Below are 14,347 nucleotides of genomic sequence, written 5' to 3' on the forward strand. Positions count from 1 at the left end.
CAAAGACAAGTCAACCATCGAGAGGCAAGGGGGTAGGAGACAAAGGGTCTTTTTATTACAGCTTGCTAGCAAGGGGGGAGATGGTAGACTAGTGTCCCAAAGAACTGTCTTAAAACCACAAAAATTTGCAGCAGTTATACAGGGCAAATGGGCTGAAGGTTGGGGGGCAGAGGTCTTGGAATGTTGACCATCTGGTCTTGTAGTCCTTGAGACTCCAGATCATCCCTTTGTCCCGTCACTGGTGATGGATACCAGCAGAAGTCTTTTTCCCGGAGGTTGTTACATCCCTGGGAAAATTTAGAGAACAAAGTTATTGCCTTATCGGAATAGAGAGGTCTATGTATAAGCCAAGGCTATGAAAATAGCAGAGCATGCATATTTCTGACAAGCAGGTGGACTTATCTAGGCCACATGCAAACTACAGCATTGCTGACAAAGAAAGGGGAGGTGTCTTGTGGATCAGGGTCATTTATAGTCCTAACATGGTTCCTCTCTGTAAGATGGCTTCCTTTATGCTAACCTATAACCATTGGCTGTATTTATCTTAGCTATTTAGGCGGCACTAACAAAACTGCTCATCTTTCCCCTCATACCGGCTCCACCCACAGTCTTCCAGACCATCTTATTTAACAACGACCTTGTGCATTGAGCCAAAACCCTGGAATCATCCTGGACCCCTCTCCTCTTGCACTCAATGTCCTAACCATCAGAAAATCCTATTGGCATTGCCTTCCAAATATATCCAACTTGGGGCCCAGGAAACCAAGTGTGGCAGGAGTTGGAGGCTGTCCTCCTCTCTGCCTCGGCAGGAAACCCAGCCACACTCCAGTACCAGAGACTACAGAGCATCTGGAGGCAGCCCCCAAGGCATGGAATTGGGGGTCCTCATGATGGGCAGGAGCAGAGGGAAATTTCTCAGGTGGCTCTGTGGACTACGGATGGGAACAAGAAGCCAGAGCAGAAGAGGAAGAACGAGGCCATGTGAAGGCTGCAGCTGACATTCTGGTTTGTGGGTACACGTGAGCTGCTACTCTGGGTCTGCCCAGAAATAACTAAGGACACCTGGGGACGGGAAGAAGCGCTAGTTTCCAATAGAGCCGGTGGGGGCTCGTGCCAGGGGGAAAATGCAAACGGCCTTTATTTTGTGGCTACAGGCTGCTGGGCTCTTTGGCGCTACAGTTGGATAACTCCAAATACATATGATGGGGATGATGTTTTGAAAATATTAAACCACTGTATCTTTGTTGCCCTCTTAAATCGTAGTCCCTGGTAGCCTCCCAACTCCAAGTTTGAGCCATGGGCCTCTCAGTCCCAGGAAAGGAGAGGTTGTTCACTCCTAGAACAAGGAATTAATTGCTTTGAGTTCCGAAGATGATTTTCTTGAGGCCATAGCATGGGGTAACCAGGCATCCTGATTTGCCTGGGACAATCCCATCTACTCTTGTGGGCTTGGCATTATTATTAATATTAATCCATTTAACTACCAAAGGTGTCCCTGTTTGGACAACAAATTACAGTTGCCCCTCTTTAGAAGATAATAGTTTGAGGGGCTGGTCTGGTGGCGTAGTGGTTAAGTTTGCACGTTCCACTTCAGTGGCCCAGGGTTCACGGGATCCCTGGTGCGGACCTATGCATTGCTTATCAAGCCATGTTTTGGCAGGCATCCCACATACAAAATAGAGGAAGACGGGCACAGATGTTAGCTCAGGGCCAGTCTTCCTCAGCAAAAAGAGAAGGATTGGCGGTAGATGTTAGCTCAGGGCTAATCTTCCTCAAAAAAAAAAAAAAAAAAAGAAGAAGATCACAGTGTGAAAAACTTTTGTTGAGAGAAAATGATTTTCTAAGTTCCTTTAGCGTGCATTAACAAATCAAGAGTCAAGCCTTGTAAAAAGATTATAGAATTTTACTTGAAATCGGGGTAGCAAGAAATCAGGGTAGGGGCTGGCCCGGTGGTGCAGCGGTTAAGTGCACACATTCCGCTTTGGTGGCCCAGGGTTCGCCGGTTCGATCCCAGGTGTGGACATGGCATTGCTTCATGAGCCATGCTGTGGTAGGCATCCCACATATAAAGGAGAGGAAGATGGGCATGGATGTTAGCTCAGGGCCAGTCTTCCTCAGCAAAAAGAGGAGGGTTGGCAGCAGATGTTAGCTCAGAGCTAATCTTCCTCAAATAAAAAAAAAAAGAAAGAAATCAGGGTAGAAGGTAGACCAGTGGTTCTTAAGTGTGGTTAGCAGACCAGCAGCAGCAGCGACATCTCTAGGAACTTGTTAGAAACGCACATTCTCAGGTTCCACCCCAGACCTCCTGAATCAGCAACTCCAAGGATGGGGCTGCGTCATTTGTGCTTTAACAAGCCCTCCAGGGGGGTTCTGATGCAGCTAAAGTTTGAGATGCTCTGAGGTGGAGAAAGCAAAACACCTTTTCTTCAATATTGTGGGAAGAAAGGGACAAGGAGAGAGCCGCAGAGGAAGTAAGCGGTAAGAGCCACACAGGTCCTCGCTGCCTCTCTCCCTGTGAGTTCTGAGGGTTGAAGGAGAAACAGATGGAAATGGAAGACCTTGCGAACTTTAGGAGCACTGGTGGCACACATACAATAATGGGCAGAGATGGGGAAAGCTTAGAAGATGCTCCATGTGGAGACATTCCAACACGGCACAGGGACAGGCCAGTTGGGTGTGGACAGAGGTGTCAGCGTAGGGAAGTCTGAGGCGCAAAACATGGCCTGTGCCTAGCACCTAGGGCACCCAGAAGTTCCTGTGGGCCCCAGTGTTGGGATATAAAAAGGCTGAACTGACGGGTGGACCAGCAGAAGCCTAGGGGCAGCACAAAGAAGAAGGGACTTGGTGACAAGAGGCAAATGGTCAGAACCACACATGACAGGCACGGGACCAGTCACAGTGCAGCTGTCACCAGTCGGGAAACCAACAAGAGCCCTGATGACATCACACGGATGTAAGGCCCCTCCTCCATTGCCACCTGACCTCAGCCAACCAGATGCCCAGGGTCCATCCTGGAGTGGGACAGCAGGAAGGAGAGGACTCAGCACTTATCAGTGACACACCAAATTGTCCACAATCTGAGGAAGGCAGTCTGCAGAAGCACTGTGGGGCTTGGGATGACTAACAACCTCCTCGGGTAAGTGTCTAGCACCTACGATAAAATAATTGAGCGATTTCCTCTTAGACTTTGATGAGATTAAGAGCCAACGTTAAGCAGTTAAGATCTACCTGCACTGTCTTGTCATGAGTCACCTCAATTGTTGACCATCAGCTGGTGTTAAACAGATAATCCTTCACCTGACAGCTCTTTTTTGAACCTAATGTTAACAATATTATCTGGTTGGGGCCGGCCCTGTGGCCGCGTGGTTAAGTTCACGTGCTCTGCTCCGGTGGCCCAGGGTTTCGCCGGTTCAGATTCTGGGCGCAGACATGGCACCAGCCACGAGGCCATGTGGAGGCGGTGTCCCACATGCCACAACTAGAAGGGCCCACAACTCAAATATACAACTATATAGTAGGGGGATTTGGGAAGAAAAAGCAGAAAAAAAAAAAGACTGGCACCAGTTGTTAGCTCAGGTGCCAATCTTCAAAAAAGAAAGAAAGAAAAAACAATATTATCTGGTCACCTTCACTTCTATCAAAAGTTTTTACCAAAAAGGAGTGTCTGAACTTGCTTTATTAGATTCTTTGTTCCTCTGCAGCAAGTTTAAAATAGAACTTTATATGTGCTCATAGCAAATTCATATCTGAGAAAGTTGTTTTAACACCTAAAAGAGACTGAGTTAACCTAACGAAGTGGTTTTCAAAGTGTGGTCCCTGGAGCAGCAGCATTAGTATCACCTAAGAACTCATTAAGATACAAATCCTTCAGCCACACCCCAGGTCTAAAGAATCAGAAACAGAGGGGGAGGAAGAGACTTTTGGCTACGGCCATGTGAAAAGGTCAGCAAATCCTCTGCCCAGAAACCAACTATAAAGTTAGATAAAATGGAAAAAAAACAACGATGTCAGTGCTCTGGAAATTGACCAAAGGCATACAACAATCTGAGAAGCGTTTATGCTTGAAAAACTGCTGAACTTTGGGTAAGAACATTGGCTGTCTGACCATTCTTGCCCAGGACCGCTTCCATCTCCTGGAGCCCAGTGGGTGTGGTGGTTCTGCCAGGACAAGGCAGGCCACGAGCACTGGCAGCTACGTGCATGGTTGCAGGGGGCTCACTTGATCTGGTGTGGTGAGTGATGCCCACGTCCAGGGGCACTGTCAGTGGAGGTGATGACAGCCTTGCCTTTCAAGAAATACTATACTTCACACTGAAAGTAAGTGACATCGGATGGCAATTTAAATGCACAGGAAGAAATGAAAAGCGTTGGAAATGGTAAATATGTGGGTTAATATAAGAGACTCTATAAATATAATTTCCTCATTTCTTCTCTTAACTTCGAGACATGAGTGTATAAAGCAATAATCATAACACTACATTGTTGGGTTTATACCACATTTACATGTAATACATATAACAATGATACAAAGAAGAGGGGAGAGAATTGAGCTAACTTGGAGCAAAGTTTGTATTTTAACAGAATTAAATTAGTATTAATCTCAACTAGGTTTTGAGATGTTAAGATGTTATAATCTACAGAGTAACCACTAATAAAATAAATTTTAAAATAGTAAAAAAAAATTAACAGAGGAATTTAAATGACATACTAAAAAATATTTAACAGAAAAGAAAGCAGTAAAAAAGGAATGGAGAAACAAAGAAGATAGGAGCCACATAGGAAACAAATAGCAAAATGGAAAATGTAAATTCAAACATTATCACATTAAATGTGAATGGTCCAAACATCCCAATCAAAGAACAGAGATGTTGAGCTTAGATAAAAAGGGTAAGATCCAACCATTTGCTGCCTGCAAGAGACACATCTTAGATTCAGAGATACAAATAGGTCGGAAGGAAAAAGATTTACTATGAAAACAATAACCATAAGAGAGTTGAGGTGGCTATCTGGATATCAGCTAAAAAAGACTTCAAGACAAGAAATATTACTAGAGACAAAGAGATGTTTCTTAATGATAAAAAAGTTATTCTATCAGGAATGTATAACAACTATAAACATGTATGTGTCAAACACAGAGTCTCAAAAACACGAAAAAAACCTGAGACTTAAAAGGAAATGTAGACAATACAGTAATAATAGTTGGAGATTTCAATATCCCACTTTCAATAACTGACAGAAAACTAGACAGAAAACCAGCAAGGATACAGAAGACTTAAACGGTTCTATCACCCCAGGCAGTCTCATTGATACACGTGGAATGTTTCACTAAACAACTACAGATACACGTTCATTTCAAATGCGACAGAACATCCTCCAAAACAGATAAAATGCCAGGCCACAAAATAAGTCTCAATACATTTAAGAGGAATGAAATCATACGAACTCTATTCTTTTAATTCACTATGGAATTAAATTAGGACTCAGCAACAGAAGGAAATCGCCAAATATTTGGAAGTGAGGCGCTACACTTTAAAGAAACCCATGGGTCAAAAAAGAAATCACGAGAGAAATTAGAGAATGTTCTGAACTAAAATAAAATGAAAATGTAACATATCAAGTTACGGGTGCAGCTACTGCAAAGCTTAGAGGGAAATTTATAACCCACACTAGAAAAGAAGATCTCAAATCAATGGTCATCCTGCAAAAACAGAAACTAGTTTAAGAGGCAAAGCATTTATTTGGGATCAAAGAACTGCAATTCAGGAAGCACAGATTCAGGTAGAAACCTAAATAGTGTCCTCCTAGGGAGTAAAAGCCAGGGGCTTTTAAAGGCCAAGAAGGGAGGTTGTATTCCAAAGAATTTTAATTGGAGTTGGAGGCAGAGAGCTAGTCTCAGTTAAACATTGATTGACTATTGATTCTGTCTTCAGAAGGTCCACAATCCTCAGTCTTTGTGATCAGGATGTCTGTTCTCCTTCAAACTTTTCAAACAATTGCTTGCAAAACAATTGCCATTTTGTTCCAGTCCATAGGTTTGGCCCAGTCCAAGGTTCAAGTGAGCAAGGCAGTTTCTCTAGAAAGGCAGCGCTGATTCCATTTTAAAATGGCTCCATTCTAGTCAATTTTGACACAATAAACAAAGCTTCAATCTTAAGAAACTAGACAAAAGAAAAGCAAGACAAACCCAAGGCAAGCAGAAGGAAAGACATAATAAAGATTAGATTCGGAATCAATGAAATAGAAAATAGAAGAACAACAGAGAAAATCATTGAAACCAAAAGTTGGTTCTTCGAAAAGAGTTAACAAAATTGACAACTGCTTAGTTAGATTGACCAAGAAAATAAGAGCAACACACAAATTACCAAAATCGAGAATGAAAGAGGGGACGCTACAATCAACCCTATAGAAATTAAAAGTCTATAAGGAAATACTATGAACAAACAACTCTATACCAACAAGTTAGACAATTTAGATGAAATGGACAAAGTCCTTGAAAGACATAAACTACCAAAACAGACTCAAGAAGAAATAGAAAATCCGAATAGACTTCCAGTAAGAAATTGAATTAGTAATTAACAATTCTCCCACAAAGAAAAGCCCAGGTCTAGATGGCTTCACTAGTGAATTCTACCAATATACATATATATTTTTTTGGAAGATTGGCCCTGAGCTAACATCTGTGCCCATCTTCCTCTATTTTATATGTGGGACGCCTGCCACAGCATGGCCACAGTGGTGCCAGGTCTGTGCCCAGGATCCAAACTGGGAAACCCTGGGCCACTGAAGCACAGGGCATGAACTTAACCACTACGCCACTGGGCCACAAATATTTAAATACAAATAACTCAACTTTCATAAATTCTTTCAGAAAATAGAGGAGGAGGGAATGCTTCTCAACTTATTCAATGAGACTAGTATTATCCTGATACTAAAGACACTACAAGGAAAAAAATTACAGAACAATATCCCCTAACAAAGTATCAACAAATCAAATACAAAGGAATATATATTGGGGCCAGCCTGGTGGTGCAGTGGTTAAATTTGCATGTTCCGCTTCGGTGGCCCGGGGTTCACTGGTTTGGATCCAGGGTGTGGACAAGGCACCGCTTGGCAAGCCATGCTGTGGTAGGCGTCCCACATATAAAAGTAGAGGAAGATGGGCACAGATGTTAGCTTAGGGCCAGTCTTCCTCAGCAAAAAGAGGGGGACTGGCAGCAGATGTTAGCTCAGGGCTATCTTCCTCAAAAAAAAAGAAAAAAAAAGAGAAAGGAATATATACTCTGTTCAAGTGGGATTTATTACAGGAATGCAAGGTTGGTTAAACATCTGAAACTCAATGTAATAAACCAGATTAATTGAACACAGGACAAGAAGCATATGATCATCCCAATAGATGCAGAAGCAGCATTTGACAAAATCTAATACCCTTTCACATCAAAAAGTCTTAACAGACTAGGAATAGATGGAACTTCTTCAGCCTGGATAAAGGGCATCTATGAAAAACCTACAGATAACATCGTACTTAATAGTAAAAGATTGCATTCTTCCCCCAACTATTGGGAACAACCCAAGGATCTCAGCTCTTACCCCTTCTAATCAACATTGCACTGGAGCTTCCAGCCAGTGTTACAAGTCCAAAAAATGGGAGAAGACTCTTATAGACATTTCATCAAAGAAGATATATAAATAGCTAATAAACACAACAAAAGATGCTCAACATCATTGGTCATTAGGGAAATGCAAATTAAAACTACAATGAAATACCACTACCCCCTCACTAGAATGGCTATAATTTAAAAGACGAATAATACCAAGTGTTGGTGAGGATGCGGAGAAAGTGGAACCCTCACATGTTGCTGACGGGAATGTAAAGTGATGCAGCCACTTCGAAGAACTATTTGGCAGTTTTTAAAAAGTTAAACAACAGTTAAAAAGTAAACCGAAGAGAAATGAAACTGTATATCCACAGACATGTATACCAATGTCCTGGGCAGAATTATTCACGATATTCAAAACCTGGAAATAATCCTGTATGAGTCTGTTAGGCCTGCTGTAACAAACTGAGTGGCTTAAGTAACAGAAGTGGATTGTCTCACAGCTCTGGAGGCTGGAAGTCTGAGATCAAGGCGTCAGCAGGGTCGGTTCATTCTGAGGCTGTGAAGAAGAGTCTGTCCCAGGCCTCTCCCCCAGCTTCTTGGGGTCTGCTGGTCATCTTTGGTGTTCCCTGGCATGTAGAAACATCACTGTGATCTCTGTCTTCACCTTCACAGAGTGTTCGTTCTGTGTGTGAGTCTGTGAACAAATTTCCTCTTTTAATAAGGCTGCTACTCATACTCGAGGAGGGCTCCACCCTACTCCAGTATGATCCCATTGGAACTAATTACATCTGCAACGACCCCACTTCCAAACAAGGTCACGTTCTGAGGTCCTGGGGGTTAGGACTTCAGAATGAATTTTGGAAAGGACACAATTTGAACTTGAACCCATAACAACTCCTAATGTCCTTTAACTTGTGAGTAGAAAAACAACTTGTGGTATATCCATGCAAGGGAGCAGTATTTAGACACAAAAAGGAACTAACTACTGATACACGTTACAACATAGATTCAATACTACAACATTACGCTAAGTGAAAGTAGCCAGATGTAAAAGACTACCTACTGTAGGACTCCATTTATAAGAAATGTCCTTGGGGCTGGCCCCATGGCCGAGTGGTTAGGTTCGCGCGCTCTGCCTCGGTGGCCCAGGGTTTCGCCAGTTCGGATCCTGGGTGTGGACAAGGCACCGCTCATCAAGCCATGCTGAGGCGGTGTCCCATGTGCCACAACTAGAAGGACACACAACTAAAAAACATACAACTATGTACCGGGGGGCTTTGGGGAGAAAAAGGAAAAATAAAATCTTTTTTAAAAAAATTGTTTAAAAAAGAAATGTCCAGAAAAGGCAAATTTACAGAGGAAAAAGCAGATCAGTGGTTGCCTAAGGCTCAGAGTAGGAGAAGAGATTAGGCAAAAACCAACACGAGGAAACTTGTTGGGCTGATGGAAATGTTCTAAAGGTGCATTTTGGTTGCCAACTACATAAATTTACTAAAAAAAAAAAATCACTGAAGTGTACACTTACAATGGGTGAATTTTTCTATAGTACATAAATTATATATTAATAAAGCTGGGCTTTTTTAAAAAAAGAAAAAAGCCTCTAGGGCGTGGGGACCAGCAAGCTTTGGTTTCACAAGCCTTCCAGCTGATTCTAATGTTATTAAGGTTTGCTCTAAATCACTGCTCTAAAGAGACTGTCTAAACGAGAGATAACATCATTAGCATATCTACGTGGCGCAGATTCCTACCCACCCAGAGTGGTAAGGATCACGAAGACGAGGATATTCCCTAGAGGGAATAAACAACTGTATTTTCTCTACAAATCTGAATAGCACGGTGTGTTAAGTTTGATACAGAGCCCAGACTTAGGGGTGACCCCAAGGCTCAGACTCATGTCCAAGTGGACGCTTCCAGCTCGGCACTTCAAGGTTCCTCCAGCACCCACACGTACCCTGTCCTGAATTAAGCTCTCTGTTCCTAACTTGCTTTCCTCATTCACCCAGTCTCTAAGCCTGAAACCTGGGAGCTAACATGGCCTTCCCCCTCCCTCGCCCTGCACGACTAGTTTGTCACTGAGGCTTGAGCTTCCATTTTCATTATCTCTCCCCTTTTTCCCAGTAACGGCCTTAAGCCAGGGCCTTATCACTCTCTGCCTTCAGACTCACCCCACCCCCTCTCAACCCACCCACTCAGATATCCTAGCCACCATTCTTACATATGAACATAATCATGCCACTCCCTGCTAAACTCCTGTAGAGTTAGAAATTGCTGGGGCCAGCCTTGTGGCCTAGTGGTTAAGTTCAGCGTGCTCTCCTTCGGCGGCCTTGGTTGGGTTCCCGGGCACAGACCTACACCACTTGTTGGTGGCCATGCTGTGGCAGTGACCCATATACAAAAAGCAGACGAAGATTGGCATGGATGTTAGCTCAGGGTGAACCTTCCTCAAGGACAAAAAAAAAAAAAGAGGAAGATTGGCAACAGATGTTAGATCCAGGCAGCTCTTCCTCTTGCTTTTGATCCATATAACAGAAACCTGTTTGTGCTTGTTTAACCAAATACAGGTTTATTTTTCTGATGTGATGAAAAGGGCCAAGGTAAGCAGCCTGTTCCTAATGGACACCACTGTTAGTTTTGCATGTATCTTACAGGAACGTAATGTGCATTTACACTTCAAATATACAGTTTGAACATTTGAACACAATGGGGTCCAAGCACAGTGTTTTTCAGAAAAGCTCCCAGGTGGTCCTACTGTGCAGTCAGGGTTGACAAGCACTACACCTGGCCCAGGTACCTTTGATTTACAGCCGAGCTCTGGAGAAAATTACCCGAGATGACAGAGGGGGCGAGAATGAGCCAGAGCGCAGGCTGGAAGTGCTAAACAGGTAGCGTACGACATGCGTTATTGCCAAGATTGTTAAATACATAGCTGACTCTCAATTAGAGTTTGCAAATTTCTAATCCCAAGCTGTTCACTTCTGCTTACTCACGATCTAAATTCATTTTTATACTTTGCCCTCTCCAGCTTTCAATAATGCCCCAGATACCTCATGATTCTCTGCTATCATCTAACAGCGTTTACTGGCAAGAGCTTTGGGGTTTGAGGATTTCCTACCATTAAATATCTGCAGGTAGGACTAGCTAATACCACTTTTAACTATTTCTAATTTGCTTTATAGTTATTAGGGCTTTTGTTTCTCAGCATTTAAAAAACCTCTCTCTTTGTACTTTGCTTCTTGTGCATTTCTATTAGTTCTGACGTTTTCCTACAATTCATAAAAACATGTTTTTCAAAAGCAAAGGCCTTGGTGATAATCCCTTTGTGATGTGTGAGGTGAAGGAGATTAATAGAAAACTACACATTTACTGAGAAATGGCCTTGGGTCACAGAAGGAAAAATGATTTATGGAAAGAGAAAGATGAAATAAAGGGGAAAAGAGACAAACGAATCCTAAGAAAGGAGGAAGAAGGAATGGAGGTGCGAGACTGAACTTCTGGTCTACCTTCTTGCTCACCTCTTAACTACAGAGGTCCCAAAACACAGATTTCCGTTCTCAGGAAGGCCAGAATGCCACACTCTAAACTGCTTAGTCATCCGCACGCCTGCAATCTGATCTCAGGCATCCAGACCTCCTCACCATTCCTGACAAAATCAGCCCCTCTGGATTACTGTGCCCCATTCTGACTGTCAGATTCCAGCCATGTTCCGGGGCTTCTTCGAGATAAGGACTCTCCATGGGATGGGCCTGGTACAACAGTGAACTTTTCAAAATTACCTGAGTTCTCCAGTCACACCCCAGTTGGAGAGACGTGAACTCTGTCACTAGATTATGGGGCAGGAGCGCCCCCAAGCCATTCGATTACAGGATCTCAAGGTCGACATGAATAGGCTTCTCTTCACTTTTACAGGACAGGGACAAGAGCACAAAGGGAGGCCCTTATACTATGTGTTAGATATTTAAATATTATAAGTCAAGATAACCCAGCCCAATAAAATAGAACCCATCCTCCTGCCTTAACACATATATAGCTTCATGAAGACGTGGAAAGCAGGTTCAAGTTTGGAATGCTTGGACTTCTCTGAGTTCTGTGTAGGAAGGTGGCAGCAGATTGAGAGGCAGCCCTCTGTCCCTGGTCTTTCCTCTTTTCCCTACCCCAGGCTCCAGGCTGCACTGAGAGGGGACTATGGTCAAGCTTAGGTGTGTACTGATGGTGGGAAACAGGCTTGCAGCTATTTGGGCAGGAAATTCCAGGGTCCTGGGTACTCAATGCGTGTTCTCGAACAGTGGTTCTTGATTACAGGCAATTTCGCCTCCCAGGGAACATTTGGTAATGTCTGGAGAAATTCCTGTTGTCAGAGCTTGGAGAGGGGGTGCCGGGGGCATCTAGTAGGCTGAGGACATCCTGCCATGCACAGGCCGGCCCCCCATGACAAGGAGTTATCAGGCCCCACATGTCCATAGTGCCAAGGCCGAGACATCTGCTTTAGGAAGACACAAATACTGTTCAGATTCACATATTTAAATTCCTTAACCCTGTTCCAGGAGAGGAGGAAGGTTCTGGGTGGCAGCATCTTCTCAGTTCCACAGACTCTTTCTCCCATGGGAGAAGTGGCCAGAGGAGGGACAGAACAGGGTCCTCTATAGTGTGGGACCCCCTTGCCCAGGTGTGAGGGCGGTACTAGGAATGAACCTCAGGGGTCCCCTAATCCCGCAGGACACAAGCCCTTCCACTGACCCCAACAAGGGGCTGTCCAGGCTTTGTCTACATATCTCAAAAGAAGAGACTTAATGTCCCAGGGCCACTCTTTGTATCCGTGGTCAGCCTCAGTGCCAAGCTCTCCCAGTGAACTGAAATCTGACTCTCAACTTCCTGGAACCCAAAGAAACTGCGGCCTTGGGCAAAGGCCTTTTGGCTCTCACTTGCACATTTATGCAACTGTCTAGCACATGCCAGTTATCTGGAGAATACAAGTAAGTTCAACAAGCAAAATCACAAACGTACACTTTTCAGAGGATGATAAAACAATGTGGATTGTGTATCTCTGACAGAGGATGACTCAGAGTAGGAAGGAAGGGAGAGAGGGAAGAAGGAAGAAAGACCAAAAGACAGAAGGACTGGAAAGCACAGCCCAGACATGGCTGCAGCAGCCTCTGTCCTTGCTTCACTCTGGCCTTGAATTAGGCCTCAGTATTCTGCCATCCTCATAACTAAATTGCACGAAGTAAATGGAGCAGAAGTCCCCAGCAGGCAGAGCCCCTTCAGGTGTGCCCCTTTTTGGCCTCTGTCTGGGGCTTCTTTCTCTACACTTCTTTTCAGAACACTTTCCCCATCTCTTCTTTTTTTTTTGTGAGGAAGATTGGCCCTTAGCTAACAACTGTGCCAATCTTCCTCTGTTTTATGTGGGATGCCGCCACAGCACGGCTTGACAAGCAGTGTATAACAGGTCTGCACCCAGGATCTGAAGCTGCGAACCACAGGCCACTCAAGCAGAGTGCATGAACTTAACCACTTTGCCACCCAGCTGGTTTCCTCATCTCCTATTTTGAGTCAAGTGGCTCCAGCTTGCCCCCACCTTGTGGACTTCACTGGGCATGAAAAATACCCAAAAGCCAGAGGTTCCCAAAGTGAGGTCCCAGACCAGCAGCATCACTGGTACCTGGGGACAAGTTAGGAATGCAAATTCTGGGTTCCCACCCAGACCCACGGCGTCAGAAATAACAGCAACCCGCGGTTTAACAAGCCTTCTAGAAGAGTCTAATGCATGCTTCCAGGTGAATTTAACCTCCACTCTGAAAACAGTTCATCCACCTTTGTTATTCAGGCACCGGCTGGGAGGATGGAAGATAAAGATTCCTCTCTCCTCATGCCCCCATCCCACCAAAGTCTATCAAACCATTCTCCCAACAAAAGTGTGTGTGGGGGGGAGGGTTCTCATTCCAAGCCATATTGTTGCAGACAAATGCACGCACATTGCAAACAGAAAAAAAATTCTAAGAGAAGAACATCAGTAAACTTTGAATTTGCACTCCCCAAAAGTACCCACCGTCCCCTGTACATCTTTCTAGAAAGTTCTGAGCACACAGGTAAATATGTTTACACTTTTTAAAAAAAACCCACAAAAGTAATTTGTATTGTTTTCTCATTCCATAATACGTTTTTGAAATATCTTCCTTGAAGGATAAGTAGCATTTGGTGTACGGAGGTATCATAAATTATTTACCCTTCTCCTCGACTGTCGTGGCAGTAGAGTCAGACGAAATACGAGAGAGGCATTGAAGTCAATCTATTGACGTTTTGGCATTTTTAGGGTTGTGGCCTTGCCACACAGGAACAATTTGAAAAGAATACAGAATTCTTGTAAGCAAATAAGCAGCTCTATGAGCTAAAGACTAAGAAAATTGCACAGAAGAAAAGGTGAGGGCAAGGATTGAGATATACCGACTTTACACACCCTCAGAAAACCAGAAAGCAAGACAGAAAATGAAAACTACGAAAGCACCCAGCTTGACGCGTCCCAATTTCCAACTAAATGAGACAATGTTGTGACCCAAGGCAGTTATAACTAAAGATATTTCCAGAGTGACTTCAGATCTTCAAGGCGTGCACGTATACCTCATTTTCCCAGTTTCGCCTACTGCGATCCACAGGTTACACCTTTGAGAGAAAAAATGTTTTTTTCCACGCTCAAGGTCTCCGGGCGGTTCACAGCCGCAAGGCGGAGGCAGCCTGCAGCGCCGAGGACAAGGTTC

The 14,347-nt window shown here is 43.9% G+C and overlaps 1 long non-coding RNA gene across 1 annotated transcript; it reads right to left on the reverse strand.

Moving 5' to 3' along the window:
- Positions 1-234: 234 nt before the first annotated feature.
- Positions 235-14,345, reverse strand: LOC124231460 (uncharacterized). The gene is made up of 3 exons (XR_006886534.1): positions 14,211-14,345; positions 8,097-8,292; positions 235-287 (listed from the first exon to the last, which is right to left on the reverse strand). It is a non-coding gene; the product is annotated as an uncharacterized LOC124231460 (long non-coding RNA).
- Between the last annotated feature and the right edge of the window lie 2 nt (positions 14,346-14,347).

The sequence above is a fragment of the Equus quagga genome, chromosome 21 (assembly GCF_021613505.1).
Source record: "Equus quagga isolate Etosha38 chromosome 21, UCLA_HA_Equagga_1.0, whole genome shotgun sequence".
In the NCBI taxonomy this organism is placed as follows: Eukaryota; Metazoa; Chordata; class Mammalia; order Perissodactyla; family Equidae; genus Equus; species Equus quagga.